The sequence below is a fragment of the Onychostoma macrolepis genome, chromosome 22 (assembly GCF_012432095.1).
Source record: "Onychostoma macrolepis isolate SWU-2019 chromosome 22, ASM1243209v1, whole genome shotgun sequence".
Lineage (NCBI taxonomy): Eukaryota > Metazoa > Chordata > Actinopteri > Cypriniformes > Cyprinidae > Onychostoma > Onychostoma macrolepis.
This window is the reverse complement of record NC_081176.1, coordinates 8,485,279-8,495,278: the sequence shown is the minus strand read 5'-3', so window position 1 is coordinate 8,495,278 and position 10,000 is coordinate 8,485,279. Positions and strand designations below refer to the sequence as shown.

General features: G+C 35.5%; 1 protein-coding gene across 24 annotated transcripts in view; it reads right to left on the bottom strand.

The window, feature by feature from the left end:
• The window catches only part of ptprsa (protein tyrosine phosphatase receptor type Sa), a 216,584-nt gene that overhangs the window by 89,658 nt on the left and 116,926 nt on the right, over positions 1–10,000 (bottom strand). The gene's annotated exons all lie outside the window — the stretch shown is intronic.

Below are 10,000 nucleotides of genomic sequence, written 5' to 3'. Positions count from 1 at the left end.
AGTTCCTAAATACGCTCCTGCTTCCTGTGGTAAGAACAGGCCAAAAAGAACTATGGAAAGGTTCTTTCAGTGCGAAAGCACCTTTAGAGAACTTTAAAGACGAGCAGTGAACATTCAGATGATGATAACCTACTTGAAAGTTTCTACTATGCTAAGTTTCTGGAAGAACTAACTTGGCCCAGAATGAACAAGTAAGCCCTCTGTTGGGGTGAACATATAGAACAGGCGTTTCAAAATTCCTGTGTCCTGCAGAATTTAGCTCCAACCTGCCTCAACACCCTTGTTTGGAAGTTTCTAGCATGCCTAGGCAAGACCTTGATTAGCTGGTTCGGGTGTGTTTCATTAGGGCTGGCGTTAAACTCTGCAGGACCAAGTTTGGAGACCCCTGATATAGTTTAAAGATAAACAGTGGATATTTAGATGGCAATAACCTACTTGAAAGTTGCTAAGAAGCAAGTTTCTGGAAGAACTAACTTGGCCTGGAATAAACAAGTAGGCTCTCTGTTGGGGTGGACATATAGAAGTTTAAAGGCGAGCAGTGGATATTCAGATGCTAATAACCTACTCAAAAGTTGCTAAGAAGCAAGTTTCTGGATGAACAAACATGGCCTGGAATGAGTAAGTAGCCAAGTCGGGTTTGGCTAGGACCTGTTTCCCTTCAGGGACCCTCAAGGGGACTTGCTGAGGGATAATCAAACATTATCATAGCAAAGCACACACTGAGCTGTTGCTCACATCGTCATACATATCATTCGAGTCCTACAAATCCGAGTCTACATCACTAGCGACAGAGTCGTTTAATCGGGGCAAGCACTGGTGACATTTCACCCCCGGTTCCTCCATAGTTGTTTACTGCACTGAGTCGATTAGAAGAGACAGCTGACACACACACACAATAGATTTTGACAATTCAGCCCTCTTGCTCTTCAACAGAATCCAGTGTGGCTGATGCCTGCTGTTGTAGGCCAACACAAGCCTTCACGCTCCTCACTGGATCTGCTACAATGACGGATAAGGCAGAGGGAAAACCTCTCACTTCTTTGACCTGATGTGACTCACATGCTGGCAGAGAAAAGCAGACACCGTAGACCGTGCCAATGGGCACAGGTCAGGCTCTAAGTGTGAAGGTCACATCCTTCGAAAGCTCTGAGAGTCACAAAGGTGTGCCAAGGCTCATGACATTACAAGAAACCCAAGCAGTGCACCTAGTACCGGAAACTGTTGTTTTTACACGGGCCTTGACACCAAGAGAAAGGATTTGAGTCAATGTTTTGTGCAGTGACCTTTCATTTCCATGTTCAATTATTCAGTGTTGGCTGGGGAAGCATTATGGCTGCCTATCGATTATTAACCAGTGGAGATGGGATGTTTAAATGTTCCAGCTTGGGGGAAAGGATAGCACACAAGTACTTGTCCTTCCAAAATCAGAGTTTTGGAGAGCAACGTTCTGTGTTTACTGTAACTATGATCCATGGCCGGATTATCCATGCCGTGACACCAGAATAGGATTTCTGCAAAGCACACAAATTAAGCCTTTAACACAAGATGAGTAATTTGATTTGAGCTTAATTAAAGGCGGCAAGTGCTGGGGAGTTTGGACTGGTGGTGGGCGAGTGAGAGCAGCGAACAGTGGCACTGATAGAAATGTCAAAGCAATGCAAATTCTATTACAGTGTCGGTGAAAGAGGTCGAGACAGGAGCTGAAAATAAAACCAGTGTGACGGTGCTAGCACTGCTTATATATGGCGATAACAACTGTCGGGCATACGAATGCAAATGGAAAGAGTGTCTATATTGTCACCGGGATGCAACGACTGACCTGGAATCATCCACTAGGAGAGGCTCACCGCAAGCACTCCAAAGTAAAGATGTCCTCTTCGGGTAATAGTAATGGAGAAGGGCTAGAAATAGAATTTGCCTTGCAGATGTACTCTTCCAACGCACAAATTGGTTCAGGGTCAGTTGCTCTGGTAAAATATGAAGGAAATCAGGCATATCCGCGCCAAGAGCCCTTAGCCCTGTCCTGCCTGGCTTGCATTGATGGTGAAAAAGCCCTGCAGTTACAATTCCAGCATTCTCCACCAGCCTGATCACATGATTAGATGGCTATTCTCTCCACAACAGCTTTTTGATATTGTCACAACCAGTCGATTTACAATTAGGCTTGAGGTCTGAGGTTCTCGCTACCTCTCTAGCACTAGCCTTGAATGCAGTACCCCAAACAGCAATTGAAAGGCTTTCAAATAGATGCCCATTAGACAAAAACTCAGCTTTTCCCCCATGCATTTCAGGTGCTGGATAGTAGCTCAGGTCTTTTTTGTTCTGCACTTTGCAGAGGGCTAATTCTACCCCATAATTCCTTAAAATAAGAACTGGAATGCAATTACAGGCCTTGTGCTGGGTTTATATCTGGGCGGCTCTGAAGGCCGCCCCTGGCCTGACTAAGAGGCTGTTAAGCCCCAATGATAATGATGCTGTTATGATGATCAGTGTAGTGGGCTGAGTGTGCCGGCCACTTTAGCCAACATCTGCGCTTTCACAGGGCACTGAAGTCGTCCCGAAACAACACCCCCCCCAAACCTTCAATCCGTTATCTTTGACATGGGCTTTTACGCCTGCTGTTATTATCTGTAATTGCGTTTAATTGTAGCTTGTGATTTAATGGCATTACGCAAGTGACAGGTGCAAAGCCTCTTAACCTGAGCGGTCAGTTGGATTTGCAGACGTGCATCCATGGTAATAAGCAAATGAGTTTTGATCGATTTACGATGATCTCTGAAGCTCATTATCTGTGCAGATTAAAAGTAAAATGACTATTGCGGCCTGTACACCAAAATAAATATGCAATATATATACAGCTGCTGGTTTTTCTCTTGGAATACAACCGTTGTGACAAATAAAAGACCAATTACTATGTACACTACTAAGACTGGGTTTGTCTGATACCTAGCATTCGCCACTGGGTGTCCATAAGCAAATGAGTTCTAGTTGATTTATGATGATCTCTGAAGCTCATTACCCGTGCAGGTGTAATATTTCATATCACAGATTAAAAGTAAAATGGCTACTGCAGTTTGTACATCAAAATAAATAGGTAATATAGACACAACTGCCGCCTTCTGCCGGGACCGTGGCATTCTTGTTAACAGCTTTATCAACCAGAGACACATTTTATAATTACACAAAGCATTCTTTGATAAGCGTGCCTTTTTAAAAACTGCTCTCCAGCAAACACTTTCATGCTGATAAAAGTCTCAGGGGCGGCATCAAATTCCGCAGACGTATCCTCCCATGTGTTGGCTATTTTATTATTTTCACTTACAGAAATGATTTAATTTCATCAGTTCCTTAATCAGGTTAACTGATTAGCTCTCGCCACAGCCAGAGATGGCTTTAGAAGCACATTCATATTACCCAGAACTCGGCGAGGGTTGGGGAGCCAAAGAGAGAAAAATGGGTTACAAGACGCGCTTTTTCAAACGCAGAACTAAGACGACATTTAACTAATCTGTCGCCCCAGCTGTTTGGATTTGAGAGGTGGTCAATTTAATTTCCTGCGCTCCAAAAACAGCTCAATTTGCATAACAGGAAGTGCGCGGACTGGAGTTTGCGCGCTTACTTGATTAAGTCTGGGAGAGTCACTGGTCACGGCGCTTTGGGTTCGGCTGGCCTGTCACGTCAAACGCTGCGCCGTCAGCATGGGCTGCTGCACAGGAGACAGCGACACAAGTGCAGGGAAACGAATAATGGACTGGGCGCGGAGTGAGAGAGCGAGAGAGCGAGGGCTGCAGGGTGGAGGAGGAACCACATAATGCTCCATTAAGGAGCGTGAATCCCATTTCTGCCTCTCCAGATACACTATCACAGTCCAGCGTCTGTGCTCGGCACCGTGCCTAGTGGTATACGCCAATTGGTATGCCTTAAGTTTGCTACAGGATCAAGGACGCTGTCTCTGATCATCCCAATTTCAAGAAGTTTCTTAAACTAGAGCAGATGAATGTAAGGCCTTGGGCATTTCATCTGAAAAATATCATTTATTTATTTAATATAAAATAAACTTATGTATTATTTTTTAAAATGTATATAGTCATACAATGATAAAAATATATTATTTATTAACTTTAATTAAGAATTATTTTATTTTTATTTAAATTCCCACAACAGACCAAGTCACTGTTTACCAGCAAATCCTCTCAGCGGCGACTTTTCAGGAGCAGAGCTATTTTACATTAGCATTTCAAATCCTAAAACGTGGGGTGGACTGCTGGATTTCCATCAGCATCGGTGAAGCTCGGGATTTCACACAAATTATGGTAATTCACAACCCCAGTCTTAATTATCGCCTCTGTTCTAATAGGACCCAATAGATTTGCAGCTACTGCTGGTGTGTTTGTGTTTTACTACAGGCGTCAAAACAAAAAGCCTGAAGCCATAAACTGATGACTTTACTATTATAAAACCAACTAAAAGTCAAAATATCATGTATAATAGTATAAAAGACAAAATATTATGTATAATATTAAAACTAATAAAATATCAGAAATACTACAAAAACTATGAAAAATAATAGTAAAATAAAACTAAAAATAAGGCAAAATATTACGTATTATGCTATAGATAAGACCAAATATAATGCACAATGCTAAATATAAACCAAATATCAATATAAGCACAAATATAATGTATAATACTAAAAATGCATGCATGCAAAATGGCATGCATAATAAACATAAGCCCAAATATCTCCTAAAATATGAAATACAAGCCAAAATATAATGTATGATACTAAAAACAGAGCTTATCATTTTCTAATATAAAACATAAACACAAAAATCATTTAAAATACTAAATATAATCCCAAATATCATGCAGAATACTAAATACAAGCCTAAAAATCATATAAGAAACTAAATATAAGCCTAAATACTACGTATAATACAAAAATAGGCACAAATATCATGCACAATACTAAATAAGCCTAAATATTTAAAACACTAAACATTAACCCAAATATTATGCATGATATAAAAATAAACCCAAATATACTGCCTAATGCTAAATAAGTATAAAATACTAAATATAAGCCCAATTATCATGTGTAATACTAAAAATAAGGGCAAATATAATTTAAGGCAAAACAAACCCAAACATCATATAAAATACTAAATAAAAGCCCAAATATAATCCAATAAAATCATGCATGATATTAGTCTTAGAAAATAGAAAGTAGTAAATATAAACCCATCTATCATGTATAATAATAAAAGCAAGTGCAAACATCATGTTTAATACAAACCCCAAAATCACACTGTAAAAAAATCCAACTTTCGAAAAGTTCTAAAAAAGTAGCCTGAACAAAGAATTTTTAGTAGAAGGCAGTTTAATTTTTTGTGTGAACTGAACAAAAATACTCTAAACATGTTGCTAGCAAAAGTTTTGTTTACCTTACTTAGATACTCAAGTTTTTGTTCACAACATATCCAAATGTTCTCCCAACTTTTCAAATCGAGTCATCTGAACAAACAATTTTACACTGAACAACATTGCACAAGTTCCCAGCATGCATTGCAGCTTGAAAACATTTTATGTTAATTATTATTAAAATATTATCAATGTTTTAAATTTTACTGACTTAATTTATGCTGCTGCTGCTGTTGTCACTGTTTTACTGATTTAATATTTGTTGATCCTCACCGTGGTTGAGAATCGTGTGCTGAGGTACTGTTTATGTGCATCTCATTGCAACTTGTTTAATACATTTGTCTATTAGCATAAATGTTTGCCTTCAGTTTTAAGAGGCAAATACTACCCATAATATGTAGAAGGCATTGAAAATAAACATAAATCTAAAAGAAAGAGGATTGTTAAAAAAGATTAGCATTGCTAAATGCTAAAAAATGTTTGGTTGCTCTTAACAGATCTTTTAACACTCAGTAATCGACTTTTATTCATTAGTTGTTGTTTTTTTTACAATAAAGAAAATAAAAATAATTTTTAAATTATAATTTTTTCTACATGTACATTAATCACATTTACAAAAATGTGTATGTTAGATAAATACATTTAGAATAATATTTTAAAATACTTTATAAAGAACATTAAGCATACTTACAAAAATACATTTTGATAACCATAAATTAAAAATAGTTTTTTAACATGTACATCAAGCATATTTAAAATTTTCAAAATGTACTTAAATTTACAAAAAGTGTTCACCTTTTAAAATAAAAGATAAATAAATATGTATGTGCATATATAAATAAATAAATACATTTAATTTAGAACTTAAAAACAAGCTATTGTTTTTAAGTTCTGAATTTGCACTAAATAAATAAAACAAACATTGAGCATATTTAAATTGCAAGTAAAAATTACTTTTGAATTCTAAATATTTTTCTACATATAAATTAAACATTTAAAAATAAATAAATAAATAAATAAATAAATAAATAAATAAATAAATAAATAAATAAATAAATAAATAAATAAATAAATAAATAAATAAATAAATAAATAAATAAATAAATAAATAAATAAATAAATAAATAAATGTCATTTAGAACTTAAAAGCAAGCTTTTGTTTTTAAGTTCTGAATTTGTGATAAATAAATAAATAAACATACAAACTCCTCAAAAATCAGATCAAGAAAATGCACCACTGCAAAACTGATGGGAAATACTTGCTGTATGACTGTAAATACGAGATGAAACAATGCAACTCTGCGCAAACATTTGTATTCTGTACGCTTTTAGCCGGGCATCTAATTACAGCATCCACAGACTAAATGGCCCGACAGGAGGTTTTTTTGGGGAGGGCAAATGGAAAAACGCCTCAATGGAGCCATTTTTATTATTGCACTTAATTGCAAACACAGCTTGGGAGGCGCCTGGACTCGAGGAAGTGAAACTCCGAACAAAGAGCCTGCCAGACACCAGAGAGGAATAAGAAGCTTTCTGTGACTCATCCGTCCGTCCGTCCGTCCGACGGCTTCGGAGCGAGGCGTGATGTTTGAGATGCAAACGCGAGCGCTGGAGGGAGCAGATGCTGGTTCTGCGTGGTGAACGGTCTGAGCAGAGAGATGCCCTTTCTGACTCGCTCTGCTTTAAATATTAACAGCTGCTGCTGCTCAGTGTAGCTCAGACCCGGCAAGATCAGTAATCGAGTCAGACATCGGCCGGAGAACATTCATTGCTGCGCTACAGGAGCGAGTCTTTAAGATAGAGGAGCAGAACGACAAAATAGAGCATAAACATTGAGGTTTGAGGTTTAAACCACATGTTTAGTATGAATGCTGACTAGGGCTGGCTGAAGAAGACTCAAAGCATAATAATAATAATAAATGACAAAAATGCTTTTTGATCATAATTAATATTCTACAATTAAACGGGTGTTTTATGTTTTTCTTCAGCAGTCAGCAAATAAATCATTATTATTATTAATAAAAATAATAATAAATTATAAAAAGTAAATATTTTAAACAGCTGTTAACATGCAAATCAGTATGAAAAAAAGATAAAGATCATAGGACTTTTGCTTATGCTAATTAAAAAAACAAAAACAAATAATTTTCTATTTAATTAAAAATATTTCTTTCAGTTTTTTATTTAATTTATTTATTTTTCAACATGCACAATAAAGCATTTTATAAAAGGCACGTTAAATAAGTAAGTAAGTACGTACTTGAATGAATGAATGGTAATTTAAAATAGTACATTCATTTAATGTACAGCTAAAAATCTCCTGGATGAATGTGCTTTTATTATAATAAAATAAAAGAATAAACAAATAAAATAAAAATAAATAAAAATAAATAAAATATATATTTTTAATAAGTAAATTTATTTGTAAATTCTAAATGTTTTTTTTTTCTACATGCACTTCTAACATATTTATAAAAACGTGTTTAAAAATAAATAAATTTATAAATTTCATGTAAATTAAGTATTTCAAAGTATTTCAAAAAATAAGGACTTCGAAATGACTTAAATACAACAGTCCATTCATTTGAGTACAGAGACTCATAAGTCATTTCAAAGTCCTTATTTTGTACTACAGCTTAAAAAAAAACTTAGATAAAATAAAATAAAAATGGCTAAATAAAGACACACTACAGCAAAACTAAACAAAAAACAAACAAAACCTAAAAAACGAAACCAAAACAAAAAACAGGAGAACAACTAGATCTTGGAAAGTAGAAATTGAGAGCAACAAATGCAGAAGAACTTGACTATTTCCATCTCTGAAAATGGCCCGAAGGACGCAAACCAACCTCAGCGACTCTCCATCATCTCTCTCCGTCTTCGAGGAGGCATTGGTCGACTCAGCATTGAAAGGTTCTGCTCCAGAGACGAGCGTTTGATCCTCTTCTGCATCCAGTCGCTCCCCGTGGCCAATCAGGCCTGATTGTGGCTCTACAGGTTCACAGGATCAAAGCTGCATAAACTCCAGCTTCCTCTCTCCGAGTCGGAGCATGTGCTGCGTGCGAATCTCCCGGTTCCTCGAGGTGCTCCTTAAGCGACCTCATCAGCGTCGTAAACAATCGCGAGCCGCGCAAACGTCTGATTGACAGCGGCGCTGAGGATCAAACGCCGCCGTGATCTCAGAGCTGCATGGAGAAGTTTGATGCTTTTCCACGACTGTCAATTATCTCTGCGCAACAAACAGGAAGTGAGCGGCTTGTCATCATTAGCGGCGTTAAACAGGAGTCGTCTGCGAGAACAGGGCGAGATCGAGTCCCAGAGCAGGGAGGCTATATAAAGAGATGCCAGATACTAAAATAAAATTGAAATTTATTTATATTCATTTAACTTATAAATATTTTCCCTAGAAGTTTAAAATAAATAAATACATAAATAGCTAGATAGATATATATTTATGTAAATTGTAAATTTTTCCTAGAAGTTTATAATATATTTCCTAGATGTCTATAATACATAAATTAATGAATAAATATATATGTAAATTGTAAATATTTTTCCTATAAATGGATGGATGGATAGATAGTACTCCTACATATTCACCATAAATAAATAATCAAATAAACAAATAAAAATAAAAATAAAAATAAAAATATGTGATTCTAAGTTTTTTCCTACATGTTGATCATGTATATTTATGAAAATATGTACCTTTTAAAAATAATAAGGATGTATCTTTCTTAAAAGTAAATATGCTTGAATAAAGTATTTTTAATTCCTACATTTTTAAACATGTACATTAAGATGTATATCTTTGTTAAATATTAATAAATTACTAAATATTAAATATATATTTAGATTTTTAAATAAGTGAAAATAATTTCTTTCTCTCATGTTTATCACAAACAAGAAAATAATATTTACAATATTAAATAAATATATTTTCTTTATTTTAAATAAATATTAAATACAATATTATATTTATTTTAAAGTAGCATTGACATTTTTAAATTATTACAAATAAAAAAAAGTATATGCAGATTATAAATATATTTCCTTCATGTTTATAAATAAATACATACATCACTAGTGAATGAATGAATAATAAATGGATGAATAAATACGATTTCTAAATATATTTAAATGAAATGAATTAAATAAAAAGTCAAAAATTCTAGATGAATTTGAGCTTAAATAAATAAACACACATTTAGAATTTACATTTTTTATAGTTTTAAAAATAGCACCAATCAGGAAGGCTAACGGGAACGGTGCAAAATCGAGTCCCAAAGCAGGAAGGCTTTATAAACAGACGCCGGATACTAAACAACAGTCTCGCGCTTTCACAGGAAACCGTTAATGGATCGCGCGAATACACCGGCGACCGAGTCCATGCATTTTGCCAGATCTTAACGCGGCTAAACAAGCGCATTATACACCGGGGAGCAGCTGAGCGCGCGGATGGGAATTGCTTTTGTTTATGAGAGGAGGAGAGTCATAATGCAGTGGGCAAATACAGCTGCGTGCGAGTAACACACATCTAATCCAATCGCTGTCATCCGTCCGATCTTCATTACAACAC